This window comes from Poecilia reticulata, linkage group LG6, assembly GCF_000633615.1.
Source record: "Poecilia reticulata strain Guanapo linkage group LG6, Guppy_female_1.0+MT, whole genome shotgun sequence".
In the NCBI taxonomy this organism is placed as follows: domain Eukaryota; kingdom Metazoa; phylum Chordata; class Actinopteri; order Cyprinodontiformes; family Poeciliidae; genus Poecilia; species Poecilia reticulata.
In genome coordinates this window covers 8,697,643-8,721,006 of record NC_024336.1, presented here as the reverse complement: position 1 = coordinate 8,721,006, position 23,364 = coordinate 8,697,643, and the positions used below count along the sequence as shown (strand labels likewise).

The 23,364-nt window shown below is 39.5% G+C and overlaps 1 long non-coding RNA gene across 1 annotated transcript in view; it reads left to right on the top strand.

Moving 5' to 3' along the window:
* Window positions 1-23,364, top strand: part of LOC103465878 (uncharacterized) — a 36,355-nt gene that overhangs the window by 3,136 nt on the left and 9,855 nt on the right. Inside the window, exon 2 of the long non-coding RNA XR_533865.2 lies at window positions 15,439-15,483. This is a non-coding gene — a long non-coding RNA (uncharacterized LOC103465878). The remainder of the gene's footprint in view (window positions 1-15,438; window positions 15,484-23,364) is intronic.

The following is a 23,364-nucleotide window of genomic DNA, read 5'->3' as shown; positions in this document are numbered from 1 at the left end:
CATCCATCCATCCATCCATCCATCCATCCATCCATCCATCCATCCATCCATCCATCCATCCATCCATCCATCCATCCATCCATCCATCCATCCATTTTCTTTACACCCTTGTCCCTTAGTGGGGTCTGGAGGGTTGCTGGTGCCCATCTCCAGCTAACGTTCCAGGCGAGAGGCGGGGTCACCCTGGACAGGTCGCCAGTCTGTCGCAGGGAATTGTAACAGAGACAATGTATTTAATTTTAGTCATTTTGCTATTCTCCAGCTTTGTTGCTTTTTAAGGATCCCTAGACTCATTTAGTGTGATCATTGAGGCGAGTCATTCAGATGTACAGAGGCTTTGACTTTACACTTACCGTCTACCACAATTTCTGATAGTAGCTGCATAAATATATTGCTTTGCATGTTTTTGTCTTTGATTAAAACCTATCTGCTAATAATTTTCTTTATATCAAAGTGTAGTATGTAATTTTCATTTTCTATTATATTGTTTTTCTGGAATGTAACTTTTGTAAAAGAAAATATATGCATTTCACATATTTGTTTAAACTTTTACTGTGTCGTAACAGTATGATATGAGAAAGATAATCTGTGAACAAATCAAGCTCCTCCGCCTTCTCCCAGTGCTAACTAGAAACAACCAATCAGATCCAGGAGGCAGGGCTTAGCACTGCCAATCATGGTCATGTGTGCACCAGTGACGTGCGGTCAGGGGAGGCATGGAAAAATAATATATAATAATAAAATCATTTATATTGCTATTTTCACCCTGTGGTTTGTACTATAAAGTACCAATTTTTTACGTAGCTTAACCAATTCTGATGATTTTTTTTCTTCAAAATTGCTGGATTTTCTCATTTTCCCATTTAAATGCTGAAGCCGGTGAGGCAGCAGCGAGCTGAGCCTCACCTGGGATTGCGCAACCTCTTGCTAACTGCACTGGTTGCCATTATATGGGAGAAAGTTCGTCCTGTCTGTACGCCGGCAATAAAATGGTCTCTTGCCTCATGGCAGGGGGCGCTCATGATCCCAGATATTGTGACTGCACAACTACAGAGTAAGACACAGCGAGCTAGCCATGGAGCTAGCCATACAGAGTAAATAAGTAAAGTACAGAGATATATTTGTTTTCTTCTCTCTTCCGACGTCAACATGAAAGACTAGATTTCTACACTTAAACAGTTTTCTAAAGTGGATTTTCATTTGAAGCAGGAGATAATAACTAAAGGAAGACCAACACCGGAGCTGAAAGCTTCGTTTCGAGACAGTTTGACGATTCTTAAACGGAGTAGAAAAGACATGCCGAGGATAGACTTGGCTTTGGATGAACGGATATTTTTGTGCAGAATTAGCGGTGCATGGAATTCATTGATAAGTAAAGGTAAGAGAGCAATAAGATGTTTTTGTTTAGTTTTTTAATGAAATGTGCGTTTTGTGGGCTACAGTTTGTATGTCTAAGTAATTCATCATCGTCGTCATCGACAGCGGCCCAAGTACTATTCCACTTCAAAGTACACATCCAGGCAAGAACGCTCAAAGTACCCGGATGTGTTCTTGCTCCGCCCATTTTATCGAGGATGCATCAATGCATCCTTCTGCGGACTTGAGGCAGCAAGATATCCCACAATGCAATGCGCCACCAGCAGCGGTAAATAGAGAAGGTCAGTACAGAAATGTATTGCATTTTTACCACCATTAATTGCCACAAAAACTCATTTAAATTTGTTTTTAGGCTAGAAAGTAGACCTTATAGCTTCATCTATCCACTCAGTTGATCCAGAATATTCATACTTTAATATTTGCTCCGGAGTTTTTCGGAGTAGYATAGCTCTGCTAACAGACCGGAGGAGCTGCCAGTTTAAYGGGTGGTTGGAACGTGTTTTCCCCGCTAACCGCAGCCTGATTTTTAGCAAGTCACTCGTTTTCCGCTGCTTGTTATCTGTTCGTAGCGACTGAAAGTGAGATATAAAGTGTAGCTATATGGTAATTAGCTGCAAGTAGCACAATAGGAAATATATTTTCTCTTAGCATATTTTTTATWTTTATTTAGTTAATATTGGTATTTTATAAAATGTGTTGACACAGACTTTAAAAACCAATTACTTTAATTTGGTAATTAACTGTTTTTGGGTATTTAAATTCGTAATAAGAAAAATATTTTAATACAACGTATCTTCTTGATCACAGAATCATACTTTAATTTGTAAATTAAAAAAATACATTTCCCTAGGATTGGCATTTCATGTATGAGAGTGAACTCTTTATTTTTCATTGTTTTATGCAGGCAGCTCTTCAGATGAGCAGACTGCAGTTCCAGGTTTACTTCCAGCTTCCCAAAAACTCCTGGAGATTCTCTTCATTCCGTGTCCTGCCAATGTTCTTCTCTTCACTGTCTCATCTTCTTAGAAAAAAAACTATTAAATTGTGGTAATATTTGCTTTTGACTGTCTCAGTATGAATTTCCTGGAGTTATTGACTGATTATCTGCTTGTTTTTTTTTTTTTTTTTTTTTTTTTTTTTTTTTTTTTTTGTTATTCTAATAAAGACATTCCTACAAAAATGATGTTTCTCTTTCTATGCTGGTATCTTACTAGAGTATACTTGATTATGATAACAAAGGAAACATACGTTTCTTAATAAGTGTTTAGTAGTTATTATAAAATAACCATCCAGTTGTGTGACAGGAACTCTGAGATGCAGGTTGATAAAACATTAAATATGAAATAATAGTTTTAACTTTCCCTGTTTATGAATCCCCAGCAAACCTGGGGAATAAGGAAGAAATCGGTTGACTGCATGTCAGGCTGGCCATTCTCTATTATGATTTGTCATTTGAGATAAATATTTTATAAGCAAATAATCTGATGAAGGTGGCAAACAAGACTCATGCTTCACTGGTAACAGAAATCTGAAAAAAAAGTAAGTTGAGGTGATAAATTGTTTTCTATTAAGCTTTTTTCAATCAATAATAAAAAACTGAATCCCTTAATTTAAACTTAATCCTTAATTATGTATATTTAATATCTGTTAATATTTGTCCCAATTGCTGAATTGTTCCGTTCAACACATGAATTATCCTGCGTTAAACTGAACAATTTATTGAAATTTACGGGAATTGAGTGACTTCATCAAGAACGCCCTGTTCCAATTGGCGAACTAGCATCCTGCGTCCTTGTGAACTCGGTATGAACGGACTGTCAACAGTTCTTGCGGGTACAGAACAGTACCCGCAAGAACTGTTCTGTCTTGAGTTCTACTTGGCAAGAACTCAAGAACGTACTTGTGTTCTTGAGTATTGAGAAACGGCCATTATCTGTCTCATAAACTGTTATGACATTGAAAAATTCGACAGATATGTAAAAAATAAATAATAATAATAAAAAAGTATATATATAAATATATATATTCATATATATATATGGATATATATATATATATATATATATATCATACTGCAGCTTTAAGATGAACATTTTCATTTCAGGAGAAAAGGTTTTGTACAGTTTTCTTTTTTTTTTTTTTTTAGAATTATACATAAATTCTACTTGACTATCACAATATATATATATTTAAGATCTTGTCCGGTCACATTTCTTACCTCAAAATCTGCTCAGACATCCTACTAGTGAAGCCTTATCTTCTCTTGCTTTAGCCTTTCCTTATATTTTCACAAAATGTCCTTAAATTTAAAGGACATTTTGTGATGCACAAAATAATGTATTTGTATATATATTCAAAATATATTTTTTTAAATATAAATTTATTTATTGATTTTACCACTGATGACAATCCCATTTCTAAAAAGGAAATATCCTTTTAATTATTTTTTTATTTTGCACCTGACCACTGTCATATCTCTAAATACTGAAATAAGATACAAACATAAACTCTCATTTATTATTTATTTTTTATCATTTAAAAATGAATTAAAATTGTTTATTTCAACCATCTTAATTGTTGAAATTAACCAATTTCAACAGGCTGACAGTCATATCTAAAAGTACTAAAAACTAAGTAAATATATAAGTGCATTTCTTTAATTATTTCACATATATTTATTAAGTTTAACCCTTAACCCTTGGAAAATACAATGGAAGAATATCACGCGGGCATTCCCCTGCACCTTAAAGGGTTTTAAAGACAGCTTTGTCACAAAGGTAAGAAAAAATACTTTAATATATTTACTTATTTTACTCCTAATCAATGTTACTAGTAAGGCATGATTAAAAAAATAATAATTTAATTTATGTCTTTATCCTAGTGAAAGCCCAATCTTCAGGTGATAAAAAATATGTATTAAATGTTTTTATTTATTTTACATCTGTAAACAGATCTGGCTTTGAAAAAAATACATGACTTTTTTCAAAGGAAAAAATAAAATGACATGGATTAGGACATGTTTGTACATTCAACTTTTTAAACTTGTGTAAAAAGAAAATATGGAGGTTAACAAAACAACCTTTGACTTTTATTGTAATGTGACAGTTTTTTTTAAAGTATTTTGTTTTATTCCAGAATGCAGAGAGAAAAATGATCAGAGAAAATCAAATAACATTTTTGGTTAAGACAATATCTGCAAACTGTGAGTCTGGCCTGTAAAGACAAATAGGACATTTATCTCCAAAAGTTAATAAGCAATTTGAAATAACATCGTGGTAATAAAAACATTTTCAGGTGGAACATTGCTACAGCATTTAATATATGCAGGGACGGTAACACCACAGAGCTGATAGCTACTCCTATTCAGCAGAAATCTGAGTCCCACATGGGAACATGTTCACTCTATTAAACACGTGTTTCTAAACCTCTGCTGATCACAGCAAGGACACTGCAATCTGTTATTGTTCTAAGCAACAATAAAGACATTTAGATAGATTTTAATCCCATAAACTATATGACTCTTTCCTTAAATCAACCAGGAGATAAGCTATATTGCCAAAAGTATTGGTTCACATATGAGCTTTGACTCACATATGAGCTTAAGTAACATTCCATTCCAAATCCGTAGGATTCAAATTGACGTTGGTCCATCCTCTGCAGCTAGAACAGCTTCAACTCTTCTGTGAAGTCTGTCCACAAGGTTTAGGAGTGTTTATTGGAATTTTTGACCATTCTTCCAGGAGCACATTTGTGAGGTCACAAATGGATTGAGGATGCAGGATGAGAAGGCCTGGCTCTCAGTCTCCGCTCTAATTCATCCCAAAGGTTTTCTATCTGGTTTAGTTCAGGACTGTGTGCAGGCCAGTCAAGTTCATCCACACCAGACTCTGTCATCCATGTCTTTATGGACCTTGCTTTGTGCTCTGGTGTCATTTTGGAAGAGGAAGGGACGAGGTCCAAACTGATCCCACACAGTTGGGAGCATGGGATTGTCTAAAATGTCTTGGTATGTTGAAGCATTCAGCGTTCCTTTCACTGGAACTAAGGGACCAAGCCAAGCTCCTGAAAACCACCCCACACCACAATCCCCCCTCCACCAAACTTTACACTTGGCACAATGCAGTCAGACAAGTACCGTTGTCCTGGCAACCGCCAAACCGCCAAATCGTCCATCAGATTGCCAGGTGGAGAAGCACAACCTCAGAGAACATGCCTCCACTGCTCTAGAGTCCAGTGGCAGCATGCTTTACACCACTACATCTGATGCTTTACGTCGCACTTGGTGACGTTTGGCTTGGATGCAACTGGTCACCATGGAAACCCATTCCATTAAGCTCTCTGTGCACAGTTCTAGAGCTAATCTGAAGACCAGATGAAGTTTGAAGGTCTGTAGTGACTGGCTCTGCAGAACCTGACGACCTCTTCACACTATGTGCTTCAGCATCCGCTGACCCCGCTCCATCAGTTTACACGGCCTACCACTTCATGGCTGAGTTCCCAAATACTTCCATTTTCTTACAATGCAGTGGAATTGACAGTTGACTGTGGAATATTTAGGAGCGAGGAAATTTCACCACTTGATTTGTTGCACAGGTGGCATTCAACCATAGTTCCACATTGGAATCCTCTGAGCTCCTGAGAGTGAACCATTCTTTCATACATGTTTATAAAAACAGTCTGCATGATAAGGTGCTTAATTTTATTCAGCTGTGGCCATGGAAGTGACTGGAACATCCGATTCTGATCATTTGGATGGGTGAGCAAAAGCTTTTGGCAATATAGTGTATGAGGTTAACATGGAGACTTAGAGATTTTACTCCAGGGTTTTACTTATAAGAGTGACTTTCTTTGTGTTTGTGTTTAATTATGAATCATTTAATTAAGACTTGTTCAAATGTCAAGAAGAGCACGTGAAGCACATCACGGCTATATTGACTTTTCAAGCAAACAAGATGATGATGTTTAACTGTAAAAGGTGAACTCAGCTGCAGGAGGAATCCAGAGATAGTTACTTCAAATAAAGGGAGTAAAAAACAATGTGTGTGAATACCAACAATCCTTCTGACTGGAGCGCAGCTAGAGATACTTTTTCTTTCCAAAACTAACCTCGTGATCTGTAAGAAGAAACAGCAGCAGCTCATTGTTAGGTAGTTTAAGATTACGTCAAGATTAAGAGCACAGCTTCTACAGACACCGCAGAATTACTGTACAGTTACATTTACTGTACAGTAATTATGAGGAACTTTGACTATTTCTCGTCTTTATGGTTAAGAATATTTTTCCTTTACATTATGAAATATTATTCAGACTTAATAATAAGTCTGAAGGTGAAACTTGGAAAACATGGAGATAAATAAGATATAAAAAATGCAAAGGAGAAGCTACAGAGAGGAAAATATATTTAATTATAATGTAGAAAAAATATAGCATTTGAAGTCATTTTTTAAATTAAATTTAAAATAAATTCCAGAGTGAAGAAAAAAAAACTTAATAAATGATTATGATTGTAAATATTAGTGTCTTCACACTGACTGCTGAAAACTCTGTTAAGTTTTTTAAGATTTATTTTTGCCATGACAGGGTATTATAAAACAATTTAAATTTGCTGCACATTGCCTTCCAGAAAAAAGACGGAATTTTGACATAGTTAATGATTTGATCTGTATTCAAATGCTATTTGAAGAAGGAACCCGCAAATAACACGTTAATACAAATCAAATCATGTCCTGAGGAGTTGTCAAAGTGCAAAAGAAGAATTTCATATTAGTCATTCATGTTAATGTGAACTGTTCACATAGTATAAACAAAACCTACGGAACATCTCAAAATGTTTTTTGCCAAAAATGTCACCACTTACCCAGTGTTTCATCTTGCAGGTGTGACTTTCAAAAGACTTTGTGAAACAGGAAGTTAAATTAGGCGAATAAGGCGATTGGTCAATGTTCAGCTGAGTTGCAGTGATTGGTCAGATTTGCAGAAAAGTTGCGATGGCAGGCCTTGCAAAATTTGTGAAAGATAAGTGAAATGATTCGATATTTCTGTGTTTTCAGCAGCTCTGGTTTGACATCAAGCGATGCGTCCCATCTCCATGCATGCTTCGCACTAATTGACTGATGAAAAGCAGAGCAGCACCACCGCTCTCTCACACACACAAATACACACACACACACGCACACACGCATTGTGCATCACGCGCTTCACATGATCCCCCTCTGTCAGTGTGACTGTGCGCTCAGTGTCTATAGGAGCGGGAGAAGAGTGTGGATGTGATGGAATTCCTGGAGAAAAGGGAGGGTAGGTGTGTGTGTGTGTGTGTGTGTGTGTGTGTGTGTGTGTGTGTGTGTGCGTGTGTGTGCGTGTGTGTGTGTGTGTGTGTGTGTGTGTGTGTGTGTGTGTGTGCGTGTGTGTGAGGAGTACTACTCCTACATATTCCCATCCAGACAGAGCTACGTTTCCATGTGGGAGGAGTTACGAGAACAATGATGAGTTCTCGTCTCTCCCTCCTCGTGCTCGGTGTGTGTGTAAGACATCACGTGTGTGTGTGTTTGCGTGTGCGGGTGTGTGTGTGTATCCGTGTAAGTGTGTGTTTAAAGAGCGGCAGACTGTCACATGCAGCAGAGGAAGTGAAAGGTAAGCCCCTTTTCCTCATCTTTGTCTCCAGATTCCTTTACTCAGATGTTTTATGGAACAGATTTCAGTTTTGATCAGCCGGATGTGTGAACGTTGGGGTCTGCGCTCGTTCTTCTTTGTCCGCTAATCTTTCATCCACTTTGAGCACTTTCGCTGTCAGGACAGCTGAGCGGGATTGAGTGCATTTAAACGATGAAGGGTTGGTCGTAACTCCATCATCCACACCTTCTGTTTGTCATGTGTCGCTGTGATGAGTGTGTGTATGGGCTGTGGCTGTGGGCTGCAACAAGCCCCTCTGAGATGATGTATCCTCGGTCCCAATTTGTCAAACTGCTCCCTGAGGATACACCTTCCATTTTTCATTGTCTTCCCACGCTTGTCTCTTACTTTCTTTCTCTCTTTCTCTCTCACTCACACACACACACACACACACACACACACACACACACACACACACACACACACACACACACACACACACACACACACACACACACACACACACACACACACACACACACACACACACACACACACACACACATTTGCACAAGAGCAATACTGGGAGGTAAACTTTCTATTAGAATGCGTTGCCAGCTAACATCTGGTCCTGGATGAGAGCTGGGGGCTGTCAGATGGACTGAAATGGAAAGGTGCTCGAAGGGAGGGGGACTGTCAGGGACAGACTCATGGAGAAGAGGTGAGCATGCCTGAAAAAGAGCCGAAACTAACAGAAAGGAACAGAGTGTCAGGAGGAGGAGAGACAGTCGGTGTGGAATATTTTCACACGGCTGGTTGCCCCCACCCCCACCCCGGCTGTGTGGACAGGCAGACGTAGCGGCCCTTTGTTTGACACATAGCTGCACACAAAGGCATCCACACTTTACTAGGGCAAACACACACCCACACGCACGCACACACACACACGCACGCACACACACACATTCATGCTGCCTCTCATCAGGACCACTTGTGATTGGCTGCAGCTACACTTCATGCCTGTGCTACAGAGCATTGCTGGAGTAAAACAAAGCCTTTTGGTTAAATTGCATCTTTCCCTGCGTGTGTGCCCAGAGGAGGGAAAGTCTTTGGTCCTACATGTTAGGAGCAGATAAGATGAAACAGCGTTCAGCAGCAGCTGTGGGAGACCTTTGTTCCTGCTCAGACAAAAGGGAACATGTTGACTCTAGAAAGCACATCGGCTCACTTTGAGATTGCTCATCCTGAGGCAGTGGGACTTGACTGTCACTGGAATATTTTCCCAGACGCGACATGATTCATTAGGCTGAGCGCGCACACACACGTATCAGCAGAGATTTTTATTTTGTTCCGGTGTTGTGCTCTGAAAGCCGACCTGAAGGGAACGCCGTGGGTGGGAAAAGAAAGGTTTGCTGCATATGAATTCTTGAATTTTTGAAAATATGCAGAGCTTGGTTGAGTGCAGGAGCAGACTACAGATAGGACTGAGTGTTTCTGATGAGATCAGTCAGAGCTTAAATACAGGGTACAGTGTGAGTATGAGGGAGCCTGGACAGCTGGATCTTATGCTGAAATAACAAAATGATCAACTTTAAATATTTGTGCTCCTAACAGAACGGAGCGTGTTTCCAATTCCAGGAAACATGAATCTCTTTGTTTATCCAGTTTCTTCTTTGTTAGAATCCAGGAGCTGTTTCCTGTTTTACATTCTACGTTGAATTGGAGTTGCCACTAAAAAGATCTTGTATTAACTTGTATCACATACTTTTCAGTGACTTTGTATTTACTGATATATTTATGCATAATATGTTATTTGTTTCTGTGATTTGACTTTTTTTAAATTCTCTCTTTCTGCAGGTTTAGAGGCAGACTTTTAAGCAGGCTTGTATTCTCTCTATGCTTCTTTCTTTTGACTACTATTATTTTTTTTCCACCTTTCTCCCTTTCTTTTTTCTCCCCATTGCATTTTCTATAAACCCAAAGCCATGTAGACTAAAGTTTTAGATATATTTCAGGTATCCTAGTATCCTATCGAATTCCATAATTCTCCACTTGTGAAAATAAATTTGTTAAGCCTCACTTGGCACTCAGACACACTCGCCACACTGGTTGCATTTCCATTGCAAATGTTCTGCTAATGTCAAAGGAAACATTGGCGTCTTATTCATGTGTTGGAGCGACAAGCCCCGCCTACTTGGGTGCGCCCATGTAGGCGGCGTTTTGGGGGAATAGTTCCCGATTTTACAGAAGAGTTATGGATTCAACATGTTCGAAAGACAAACTTGGCATTTAATGAGCCCACAAATAAGCGAGTTGCTGCTGTATTCAAACTGGCATGATACGGAAAATAGTGATTCCACTGCAGTTTTGCAAAATCCATCTGTTCCTATACAGATGAAAATGTTTTATTGAAAAAGTTGTTTTTTTAAATTGCATTGTTCCCAAAAAGCACATTTATTTCTGTATTTCCAAATTATGCAATTGTATGGTTAATGGAAACGCAGCTACTGCTGGACTAGAACTGTTAAAAATACAAGCGATTCCAGGAGCTGCTTTCAACAGCCACAGCTGAACTTTTTTTAATCCAAAGGAAAAGCAAAATTCACATTACCAGTTAATAGTTCTGGTGTTTCACACTGTCAACACAGAACAGAGTCAGAAAGCTGACCACAGCTTCACCCTTTCTCTCTTCTTTATTGCTATTGTGATAATAACTGCTGAAGAGTCGTTTCCCTCACGATGGAGTTTTGACTCACTCTGTTTCACAGATTTAGATCATTGATCATTGATCACTGTTTCAGAACCTAAGTGAGGTTGAGCTTAGGGTCACAAACCAATAGTGAAAAAAATTCTCCTTCAGATTTTTCTGCTAGAGAATGAGTGAGGCGGCCCCAAGCCATCACACTGTTACCACCATGTGTTGCTGTTTTATGTTCAAGCTAAGAGTAGCTGAACTGAAACGTTTAGTTGTGAACACAAAAAGCAAGGACAGAAAAAATCCATAACAGTGCTTATAATTCCTCACAGTACTGTATTTCAGTTGGATTTTTTTTTTTTAATTCCAGTTACAAAGTTTCTGTGGGAATCTGTGGTTGACAGATTTCACGCTTTAAGTCGCATAACAAGGAATTTAGGGCAATGCTGGGCAAAAAGATTTCCCAATCTGCCACAGAAAGCAGGACCACGGCACTCTGAGAGGAACAGTGTTTAAAACAGTTCCTGGCACTGAGCTGACAAAATACTGCACAGATGTAGGGCTCGCAGGATTGGTGGTTATGCAAATAAATCTAATAAGGACAGACAACGCTTCATTCCTGAGCTATAGAGAGCATGTTAATGTGCACATAAGGAAGCCCCAGTCTTGCACTTTTCACTATGCAAGTTATTACCACAGAGCCTAATCCAGCACACTGCGCAGAGCTACTTAGAGATAGGAGGAAGTGTGAGTCTGGAGGAGAGGGAGAGGTGAGGCTTTAATTCCAGCTGAGGATGGCAGGTGTGTTAAAACCTGATAAAACGCAACATTAGCTGAGTGACAGACTTTGCTAGTGGCTTTTATCAGAGGATGTGTGTGTTTATGTGCTTGCGGGGTTGTGATAAAAAAGTGTGTGTGTGTATGCATGTGTGTGTGCGTGCATTTGGTCTTGGCAGGCCGTCTTCCTCTCCATTGTTTTCTGTCTTTTCTGCTGGTTTGTTTGCTGGAGTTGAGAGGAGAGCAGCAGTGAACCAGGTGCAGCTTCCACTGAGAACATCAGCAGAACCTGCTCTCTAAAAACGGGGCAAAGAAAAAAAAAAATCACAAATTCACTTCTTTACTTTCCTGGATTAAAGCTCCAGCAGCGCTGACTAGAACATTTAGAAGTTTAGAGACGCTCGCTTAACCATTACCATTATTGTTTTTTTGCAACAGCAAGCCTTTTTCATGGAGGTCAGTTGGTGCGGTGTACTTTGGTCATCAGATGACCCGTTCCAGCTGGTTTCTGGGCTCTGTGCCTGACTGTGCGTCCTTTTCTTGATGCGTTCAGTACGTTTTCTCTCTATCGTTCCACTTCATTACATATTGTTTTATTTATGAACCACTTTTTTATGATTAGTTTGTGATTCAAGTTGGCATGTCAGTGGTTTCACCACCACTTACCACAACTGATCTGTGCAAACTCAGTTAAGAAAAAGTAATTTACTGAATGCATATTTTGCCAAATTTTTTTTTTAATTTTGTATGATATTTCAGTAACTTTTTATGATTTAAAATGCTATTTTATTTATTTTACGAGTTAAAACTGGTTGAATATTTTAATATCTGTATACAGTGGACCCTCACCCACATTTATCTGTGGAATGTAACTCCAAATTATTTGTGGAAAACTTGCCTATTTGAAGATTTTTTGTTTTCATTGAGCACATCTAAAAAGAAAATGTGGCTAAGAAAGTTGAAAGACCTCTGCCAATTTACACTGTTGTTGGGAAGCAGCCAATCAACGATCCATAACCCTGTGAATATCAGGGTCCACTGTATTTTGGGATTATTTTTTTTTTGTTGTCATATTTTTCAGAGTCTTGAACTACATTTAAATTCTTATTTTATTTGTGTTGTGCTATTTGTATTTTGAGATCATATTTTTGAAACAATATTTAAGTTTTTTACATTTTATTTTTAAAAGGTTTTTTGGGGCTTTAGTGGCCTTTATTTGACAGTGGTCAGACAGGAAGGAGGGTTGTGAGACTCAGGTGTGATGTCACATCCAGCTCCGCCTTCCGAGGTTAATGGAGCTGATCACATGACCATGTTGGTTTGATTGTTCAACAGTGCTGCTTACAGTCGATTAGTGCCATTATAATTATTAACTGAAATACTGAGGACTGCTGTATCAATTACCTTAGTGGTCAATGAATCAAACTTCATTTTTGTGTTCAGTAGGCCAAAGGAAGAGAATCTTCATTGGCGCAGACAGAGAGTTTGCATACTGCTCTATTAGGTTGTGTTGCAATGGCACATAAATTGCTATGTTTATTCTTTGAAATTTAGACCAAAAACTCAGTGAGGACCTGGACCTGCTGGACATCAGATGAGAGGCTGGAGCAAGCTGAGGCTCTTTAGGCTCCAGAAACGATGTCAAACTGAGCAGAGGTTTAACACATAAACATCATAACTAGGCTGGTTAAACCTGTTTAATGAGTTTTAACAGATGGATGCAGAGCAGACTGTCAGTAAGGATATAAAGGTCATGCTTTTGCTTAGCCTGCAGGCTACTATCAACAAGCTATTGTCGATTATTTTCAATCAATAATTCAAGACCATTTTTACACTCTCTCTGTTGTTGTTTTTTCAGATTGTTTTAATTATAACCATTGTTGACATTTTAAGTGGCAGGGATTTAAAATACATGATCAGCTTTATTTTTTTTATGTCTCTACATAAAATCTGTTTAGTATGTTTAAGAGCAGAAATGGCTCTTTAGATTGTAATGGCTGCTAATGCCTCTGCTACATTATTAACTAGGTTATGAAGCATTGCTGCTGAGTGTCTTCTTACACTGGAGAATGTAAAGACAAAAATAAGGCTAGAGTTTGATTTAAGCAACGTATATAAATGGAAGTCATCCCGTCTTTCTAATAGGGACAGAAACATGAAGTTGTATCAGTGTGGCTCGATCCGCCTCAGTCAGGTAGCTTCAGCAGAGCGGTGAGGACATGCTTCCTTCACTGCTGAGGGATTTGTGAGCGGACCCCAGGAGCCTCCATTCTTATTTGGGCCTGCCCTCATTTTTTATCCTCGTTTCTCCTGAAGGAGGTGAAGCTGTTGTAATGCAAAGCGTAGTGCCTCACCATGAAGCCAGCACACATCCATGTGAACATAACACCTCTACCTGCTGTGTATCCGGCCTCGTTTCATACCACTCTACTGATGGACGGTACTTTAAATGCTTTTGCTCAGGCGACATAGGAATACTGTATCATTTTTAAAACTAAGACACATGAGCATGAATTTATATTCAGCTTTAGCTTGATGCGATATTTTCAATGAAACCATGTCAATTAGATAAAAACATTATTAGCTGTATATGTTTGCATTGGCCTGATTAGGAATTTTTTTATTTACTGACTTTCACATCGTTACTGTAATATTTTCAACATTACAAACTTAGTGTTTTCCTGATATTGTGCACTAATATTAAAACACAAATCAGTTTAATCCCATAAAGGATGAGTAAACTGATCTCATTGTGCCATGAGGAGCTGCTCTGGCCTGCTAATGTGTGACAGGTCACATGATCGCTGTGTGATTTCCATCCATCACTGGGAACAAACAGACACAACCGAAAATGATCTGTTAAAAACTCACAACAGAAAAAGTGAAGAGAGTGTAAATTATTATCAGACTTTTCCATGAACCTTTATGGGGTTTTAGTTGTATGAAGATGTCTGCAACAAGGTTTAATTTAGGTCCAACGTAATGCATTTCAATGGAAACAAAACCAAGTTCAGTCCAGGATACAACTGACAATAGTCCAGCTGTGTGTAATCCTTATGCAATTTATTCAGCAGAGTGGGAAAAAATATGTTGCCTTTTTATTTTTAGCAGAACTAGAGGCAGGGAGGGAGACGATCCGCTCCAACAGGCTGAAGAATGGCCGGGTTACTGATGAAGGAAAATCTCAGTTTTCTATCAGTCTTTCTATGAGTTGCTGAATTTAAAATATGGTTTTAGTTGTGAACTGATTGCCATCATTTCTGCATCTTTAAACAGCAACAGCATGTGAGTTTTTCCTGTACGGAAGTAAGTCCTCCTGATGCTCCCACTGATAATCGTCTCCTCTCCCAAGAAAAACAGGCTGATTTCATCCGGCCCCCTCCAGCATTCAGCTGCTGAATCCTCCCTGTCTTTGCTATCTCTGATTCAGAGCAGCGGCTGCTTCGTCCCTGAGCTAATCAATGCTGATCATCATAGAGGCATGATTAATGAGCTTGTTATCAACGCAGAGCGGACCTCATCAGCGCCTCCGAGAGAGACAGAGGCAGCGCAGACAGACAGCACTCACACATATTAAGCATACATGTCAAACATTATTACGACATATAAATCTGTCATATTTCTCAAAAACTTTGGATATATAAATGGCAGTCCAATATTTGAGAGGCAGATTATTTTCCTTATATGGAATGGATGGCATATAGTAAGATCCTGTATACTTCAACAATATGCAGTTGAATTCTATACACATTTCAATACAACAGGTGTAATTCAGTAGAGTAAGTTGTGTATAGTCATATTTGGTGTATTATGCATAGGGATATAAAAGCTTTTACTTCATCCTATTCCCTTTGAACCACTCACAACAAATTTTTTTTCTCTGTCAATATATGTACATGTTACTTTTTAAACTTCATTTGTTTAAATAAATAAAAAATGAAATGAAATGAATGACTCTGACATCTGCTCTGATCCCACAGGTCAGCTGTCAGCCATAAGGTTACCGGACTGAAGTCAGCTGAGAGGTAAGAAAACTGCTCTTCCTGCTTCCTGTCTACTGAAACACACCATCCTACTGCGGTTTAATACCATTGCAGCCATAAATGAACTGGTGTGATTGTTCGTTTCACACTCAGAAGTTGAAATTTGCAGGTTTCAGGTTGAATAAAAGCCTATTGCAGCGCTTTCTGAATTCCGCCTTGGAAAGTCAGATGTTTCTGGTACAACCCCAGTTTTTGGGTAAGACACTAGAACTCCCTCCTCGCCGGCTGGTGGTCAGATGGTCCGGTGGTCAGTCGGCCCGGTGACGCCGGTGTATGGCAGCCTTCCCTCTGTCAGTCTGAACCAGGATGGCTGTGGCTACTGTCCAGTAGCTTACCACTATCAGTGTGTTTACTGATGAATGACTGAATGTAGCATGAAGCGCTTTGGGGTCCTCTGGTGCAGATGAAGTGCTACACAAGTATACAGACCGTGTACCATTTATCTGTAGTGCAGGCAGAGGGTCAGAGGGAAGAGGGGACTTCTTTTGTGGATCTTAGGTGGGGATGAAGCGTTGTGAGGTGTGAATGGATGTTTTTTAACCTGGAGCAGTCCAGCCTCTTGTTCTACGCTTTGCTTCGTCCAGAAGGTCTGGACCCTCGGATATTGAGAAACGATGGCTGGCTGGAGGCGTGGACTGTGTTGAAGTTTGAAACAACTGGATCTTGTGCTCCAGTTCAGTCTGTAGACTCTGTAGCTGTGGTCCAGTGCTCTTTCTGGTGCCTGGGAGTTGCTCTCTGGTGAAAGTAACATGAGAATAGCAACAAAGCACATTTAAAATACAGCAAAACACAAAGTAGGAGTAAACGTAATGGCATTCACGGTTTTCAGATTAGCACAAGCTGTTGAGCCAGTTTATCAGTCATGTTTATCAGTTTCAACATTCCTTCCTTCAAGCCACTGAATACATTATTATAGTATAATCCTTTAATTTAGCTGAAGGTGATGAGCAAATAACTGTAAAAACGGAATAATTTACTTCCTTTGAACTGAGGAATCATCTTCTCCCCAAGGTTGGAACAAAACAGGATGGATGTAGTTACTTTTTACAGAACAAAGTAAATGAACGGGATTGAAATAGGCCAGTAGATTGACTTTATTTATAAGAATGGACTGGAGAAGATGATGAGAAGACTTGCTCTGGTTGGTCTTATGGCTCAGCTGCCTCCCATATTTGTTCTTGTTCAGAAATTTGTCTTTAAAGCAAAAATAAGACAATAAAAGAATAAAGTACTTTTGGTCAATTTGCGAGAACAGGAAATCCTAATCTTTCAAAGATGCTGTGGTTTTATTACCAAGTTACAATATGAGGAGTTAAACGACTGTTTCTTAAGGTTTTCATAGTTATTACAATTATGAAAAAATATTGATGTAGCAAACCTTCAGGGTTCTGCCTACCATCCACAAGATGGGGCCAGACAGTCAGTTATATAGGGACTGTTTTAGTTGATCCAGTGTGGTAGTAGTTAAAATAATTAATAAGTAATTCAACAAACAAATAACAAAAATACACAAGTTTAAACCCCAACCTTTTAAAGGTAATTGAATCTTTTTTCTATCTTGGATATTTTGCACGCCTGCACACTGCAGTGTCCCGTGGGAGCCTGGCAGACGTCCTACACACTGACGAAGCTGTCAGTCGCACGGCACAGCTCTCTGAAGCAACCTCCGTTTCCCTACAAGCAATCCTACATTTCCCCTTACTCCTTAATACTTTTTACTTTGTGGGGGAAAAAAATTAGTCATCTCGAGCTCTACTACAAACCCATCTTTAAAAATGGTGAGATGAGGCTCTTTGTCTGAGAACGGTTAATTAGTTGTGAGTTTGGGTTTAACCTGATAATCCTGCCTCCAATCAGATGCAGCTGAGACTCACTGGCTTCAGTTTGCATTCAATCTGAAATGTTTCGCTGCATAAATGCCTTCATTTAATTTTAGTTATGGCAAAATAACTCAGTCAGATCCTCGTCCTCTTAAAGGGGCAGTATTATGTATTTCCAGCACATTCTGTCATTTTATAACAGTCAAGTTACTATGCTAATTCCAGTTGCTATAAACATGCTTTATATGTCAAATAAGTTAAAATAAATGTAATTTGATACTTTAACCTCTTTAAAGTGGCTTCCTGCTCTTTCTGAAACTTCACCTTCAGGACTCATCACAACATGGCTCCTCTGTTAACACAGTTTGTACCAGCGTTTCACTGAGAAGTAGCCCTTATAATGAGATCAGCAGATGTACAGTTCCACCACATGTTAGCTAAATGCTGCTGGCTAGTCTGAAGGAGTTAAGTGAAAGAGCTGCTCTGTGAGGCAGAAGCTTGGAAGCTTGGAAACTGCAGCAGAGTGGAGCTGTGTCTCGAGGGCAGGGCTAGGTCCACCCAGGTGTTCAGCACAGCTCAGTGGTTGCCATGGAGATTATAGGATTTCTCAAACATGCATGAAATAATCAAGGCAACAGCCCAGGCATGTTTTTGATGAGGGAATACATTATAACCTGATGCAAAGCTCCAAAACAATGATTTTACATAATATGACTTCTTTAATGAAGTGATCACAATCTGACTTCATTTTTCTATCAGCGCTAAAGTAGGATTCATATGGAGAACCTTCTCTGCGCTTTTCTTATTACAGAGGTCATGGTTGAGGTAGTCACCAGACTGAATGAGTGTTTATGATGGTGAAGCATGTTGTGTGTTTCCTCCGGAGGTAATTTAGTGAAGCAACAACCTAACAGGAGTCGGTCATTTGGCAGCTCTGGCTCTGTGGATGACAGCTCAATGCGCTGCTGCTGGTGCAAACAGAGGAAGATGGCGGGAGAGGAAGCGAGGATGATGGAACCCTGCAGAGCATGACATGACATGTTTGTGTATTTGTGTGGACAAGACATCTGCGTATTCCTCTTTTTTTCTCTGCTTCATTCTTCCTCCACTTTTTCAACTCTCTCTCCGCCATCTTGCTCCTTGCTTCCCCGCCTGCCTCCCTGCGTGGCTCCCTCCGTCCTCCCGGCTGTCGGAGGGGACAGCAGCTGCTTCAGAACAGCTGTGGCACACCAGGCCTGTCAAATTTCTATTGTACAGTCCTTGTATTTATGCTGCCTCTGTCTGCAGCTGCAAAATAACATTCAGCATCATGGAACAAGCCTTGCCCTGCTGGTGTCTGACAGGCCACTGGGCCACATGGTGCCTGAGAGGTCCAGGCAGCGCCGGCTGGAACGCTGCAGCGCCGGCCGGAACGCTGCAGCGCCGGCCGGAACGCTGCAGCGCCGGCCGGAACGCTGCAGTGCTCTGTCAGGGCTTTGCTCCCAAACAAATCCTGAGAGAAAAAACGAACAAGAGGAAGATTGTGAATGACAGCAGTTAAATTACTCCAATGAGCAAAGGTTAAAAAAAATTCAGTTCAGTTCAATTCACAACACATCGTCTCTCAAAGCAAGACTAATTCAGCTATTTATTCCTGTGATGTCATTAGGAAAATGATTTAAAAATGTGAGTTGAACTCTGCAAATCAAACGGCTCTTTGATTTGCAGAGATCGTTGCCAAACCTGATGGCATGCTGATGTGGTTCAGTAGTTGGATTGGAGCAGAAATGCAGTAAGGCTACGTTCAGACAGCAGGTCTTAATGCTCACTTCCCAGTATTTGCTGAAATCCAATTTTTTGTTTTGTTTTTCTTTTTTGCGTGGCCTTTCATAAATATGACTAATATCAGACTGCTGTGTGGACGGTTTATGTGTGACCTGCAGGCGCAGAAAAAGAACATAGATGTCACACATAGTTTACAGAAGTAATAACAAATGAGTCTACGGTTCAGGTTTAAAGTTTCAGCAATCAGAGTTGACAGGATTGTTTAATTCATTATAAAATGATGGAAGCAATAAAAAGAAAGCATGACTAGTAGTGATGGCCTTCAGTGGATCGCTGTGTGTAGTCAAAGCCAAAAGCATCCCACTGATGGTCTCCACTGACACACACCTCTATTATAATTTCATAATTATAACTTTCAGCCATTGTTTACATCCCGATTTACCACGTCTGAATTCTTCTGGTGCAAAATCATTGTCTGAGTGACATAAAAGTCGGATGAAACGTGATGTGACCGTTCAGACAACAGGCGCTTTGAAAACAATCAAATATGTATCTGATTTAGTTCCGCATACAGAAGTTGCAAAATCTGATTTTTTGCGGGGTGAAAAGGTCAGAACTGGACCTTTCAGACTGCGGTGAAAAATTTGCATAGACCCGCTGTGTGTCCTGCTGTCTAAAACTAGCAGGACAGTAGCTCTGGAGGGCTGTAGGTGGCGATCCCTCTCCTATAGAAACTGTAATTTTTTTCTTCCATTTACTTTCTTGTCCAGATCTAGTCCAGAGTGTTTTGTTCATGTTCATGCAATATTTCTCTCTGATTTCCTCCCACGGTCCGGCTGAGTGGGTTAAAACTTGTTTTTGCATTGGCCTGTGATGAACCCTGGATGGACAGGTGACCAGTCCAGGGTGTACACCACCTCTGCACCATGATAGACAGTATTAACAGTTTCATGGCGGTCCTTCAGGGCAGCAAGCTTTGGACAGATAACAATGAGGGACATCAGACTGTGACAAACGTATGCATCTGCTGGATCTACTCCTTTCTGTCACAGATTTCCTGGGGTTGTTGGCTTTCTCCTCGTGTGTGTGTGTGTGTGGTGTGTGTGTTCTGCTCATGTTGCTCCAGTTTTCACGTGTGTGTCCCTCTATGCCGCAGAGACTCGGCTAGCAGCCCATGCAGAGCTGCAGATCCAGCCCAGTGCCTCCTCCTAATGAGCAGGCTGTTGTTGGCCTGCCATGGGGACCCAGCTTCAGGGCTGGCACACCCTGCAACACTTTACAAACTAATTAAACTCCAAAGTCTCCTCTTCTGCACTAAAGTCAAGGCAAGGCAGCTCTCATCTCAAAGAAAATCCAGGAGGAAAAACTTAATAGCTTTTTTTTTCTTCTTCAAACTTTGTTCTATTTGACTTCAGTCGCACAACCTTCAGCTATAGAAGCGATACTTATTGCTTTCTTCAGATCCCTATAGAAGTATTCACAGCCAGTGAACTTTTTAATATTATTTTCACTTTGCAACCCAAAGCCTCAGTGTATTCTACTATTTTACACAACAGACAAACATATAGCAGACCATAACTGTGAAGTACAAGAAAGATCATTCATGTTTTTCAGAATTTTTCACTCCCTTTTGGGTGAGTCTCTATGTCTTTTTGCTCTGCCTATCAGATCAATCATATTTAATGGAGATCATTTGCCAATATTGATTTATAAGTCTTATTTAAATGTATTATTTAGACGTAGGTCTGGACTTTGATTAGGCCATTTTAACACATGAATCAGCTTTGATCTAACCCGTACCTCTGCAGCTCTGGCTGTGTATTCATGGTGGCTGTCCCATGCAAGGTGAACCTTGCACCTTTACACAAATTTAGGAAATAAAAACAGACACAGGCCTCGACCCAAATAAAATTCTTGACTCCAAAATCAATGGAGAAAACACAAGTTCAAAACAGCATAAGAAACATTAAAACGTTCCTATATAAAAGCTGATCAAGTAAAATTTCAAAAAAATTAATTGATTAATTGGTCTCTCTAAATTGTCCTAAGGTGTGAATGTATAAGCGCAAGGATAAGTGTGTTAGATGGATAAATATTTGTTAAAAGTGTCTGACAGTAGAATATGAAACAGAGAATCTGTGAAAAATCCTCTGACTCTGCTGCTGCCCAGAAAGAACCAATCAGAACCAAAAGGCAAACTTTTGCCTTTATACTTCATTATATAACTCACCTGGTATAAAGTTAATTTTTTGGTACTGGAATTATACCGAAGATATGTTACAAACACAAGGACTGGTGTCAGTGTAACAGATACTGATTTTCCTGCAAAAAGTCTAGAACAGGTAGGAGTGATGAGGCAGAAACAAATCTGTGCTTCACTAATCGTCCTGGAATCTGTTCTGGTTAAACATTTATTAAACTTTTCCAAACAGCACCAGATCTGATCTTTCTTCAAAATAATCATTGTGTCCATGTTATTTTCTTTGTCATTCAATACAATATACTTATTCCTGTAATAAACAGTTTTAGATCCTTTAAAACAAAGGTACAGTTTATGTCACACACTTAAGTCTCAGAATAAGCCCCATCTGCTACTGCATAAAAAATATACAATGTATTTGCATATTTTTTTTATCTGTGCACCAACATGTTCACAGAAAAACACAATATAGCTAAACAGATTTGACTCATATAAAAACGATCTGAACAACATAACAATATTACTGTCCATCAACTTCCAGAACCGTTTTATTTCATCGCTGATAACTGAAGGTATATTAAGAATCTGTACATAAAAACAGATCGCAACAGGTCCTGTACAATAGCTTTATACCTTAGCTAACTAGAACCGCAGTCGCTCTTTTTCCTTCTGGTGCCTGTTAGTGAAGTTGCTATGACAACGGTAAATAAAACACAAAAAACCTTTCAAATATTGTAATATACTGCATTTAGGGGTAGCAGAGTAAAAGGTGCTGAGTATAAATCTATGCTAAGCCTTTGGTAAATGTATATATAATGAAATAAAAAGAGATCTTGTCTTGAAGGAATGATAGTTGGGGTCTGTCTATATGCTGGAACTCTTTGGTCTCAGGAGTGATGGAGGGGTAAATGTGCTGGATTCCACCCTAGAAGTTGAAACATGGTTCAAGTAATTTATTTAAAATTTTTTTGGCTCTGGTGGCCTTTATTTGAAAGTGCTCAGAAAGGAAAGTCAGGTGATGAGAGAGAAGGAAGTCATAAGCTCATCAGGCCAGGAATCAAACCTGTGACGGCCACTTTGAGGACTATGGCCTCCATATGTGGGTTGTGCTTAACCCACATATGGAACGGTGCCACCACAGCACCCTGAGTAATTAATTCTTAAGTTTATTGAAAAATTATGGAAAAAGAATAATTTGTGATTTTCACCTTCAGCATCTTGACTGTTTTGCGTGAAGACATAAATGGGTTTAAACCATCCAATCAGAGTCTGTTGCTACAAAAGTAACCATGCCACATCAGTCGGGCTTTCTTGAATATTTCCATATGAAAATGTAGTGTTTCCTCCGGTGTGCTGCCTCCAAGCCCCGCTCGCTTTGGAAATCCAGACAGGCATCAGATTGGCAGGCAGGCCGCTGTATAGCCTCATCGCTCGCCAGCCAGCTGCACTTCCTGTGATAAGACTGCCGTTCATTCTGGGCCCGAAAGTGCTGGATTCAATCTGGCCATCTGCCGATGGCTCAGTGTTTCTGTCTGTCTCTGGATAAACTGCAGCACATATTCCTGTCAGTCAGGACCTCCACAGTGTTTACCACCTTCATTTCATTTCATTTTATTGGCTTCAGCAGAATAATCAGAGGAAAAAACTCAGAAAACCTCTCAAACCAGGGGGAAAAATATTTTGAGCAAGTTAAATATGATGAACAAAACTTGATTTAGCAGGCAGTGATTACACAGAGCAAATATTCTGGAAAAGCTGATGAGTGACTGAATGCAGTAACAGCCTCCTTCCTCGTCGCCCTCAGCATGTGATAAGAATGATAAGTCATTGAAGCCGGCGTCTGATCTGAATAAAACGACCAGGACCTATGGAAGTAATTATGTGCCATCAGAATTTGAATAAAAAATGCATCTGAAATTTGAATGTTGTATATTTGTTCTTACTTTTTCAATTTAAAAATTAATTCAGAATATATTTTTGACCTAAAAAAAATTTCAGTGTCATTATTTGTACATGTATGCAAATTTCATTTGTTAAAAAAAATTCACATTCCTATTTCAGAGATCAAATTTTCAATAT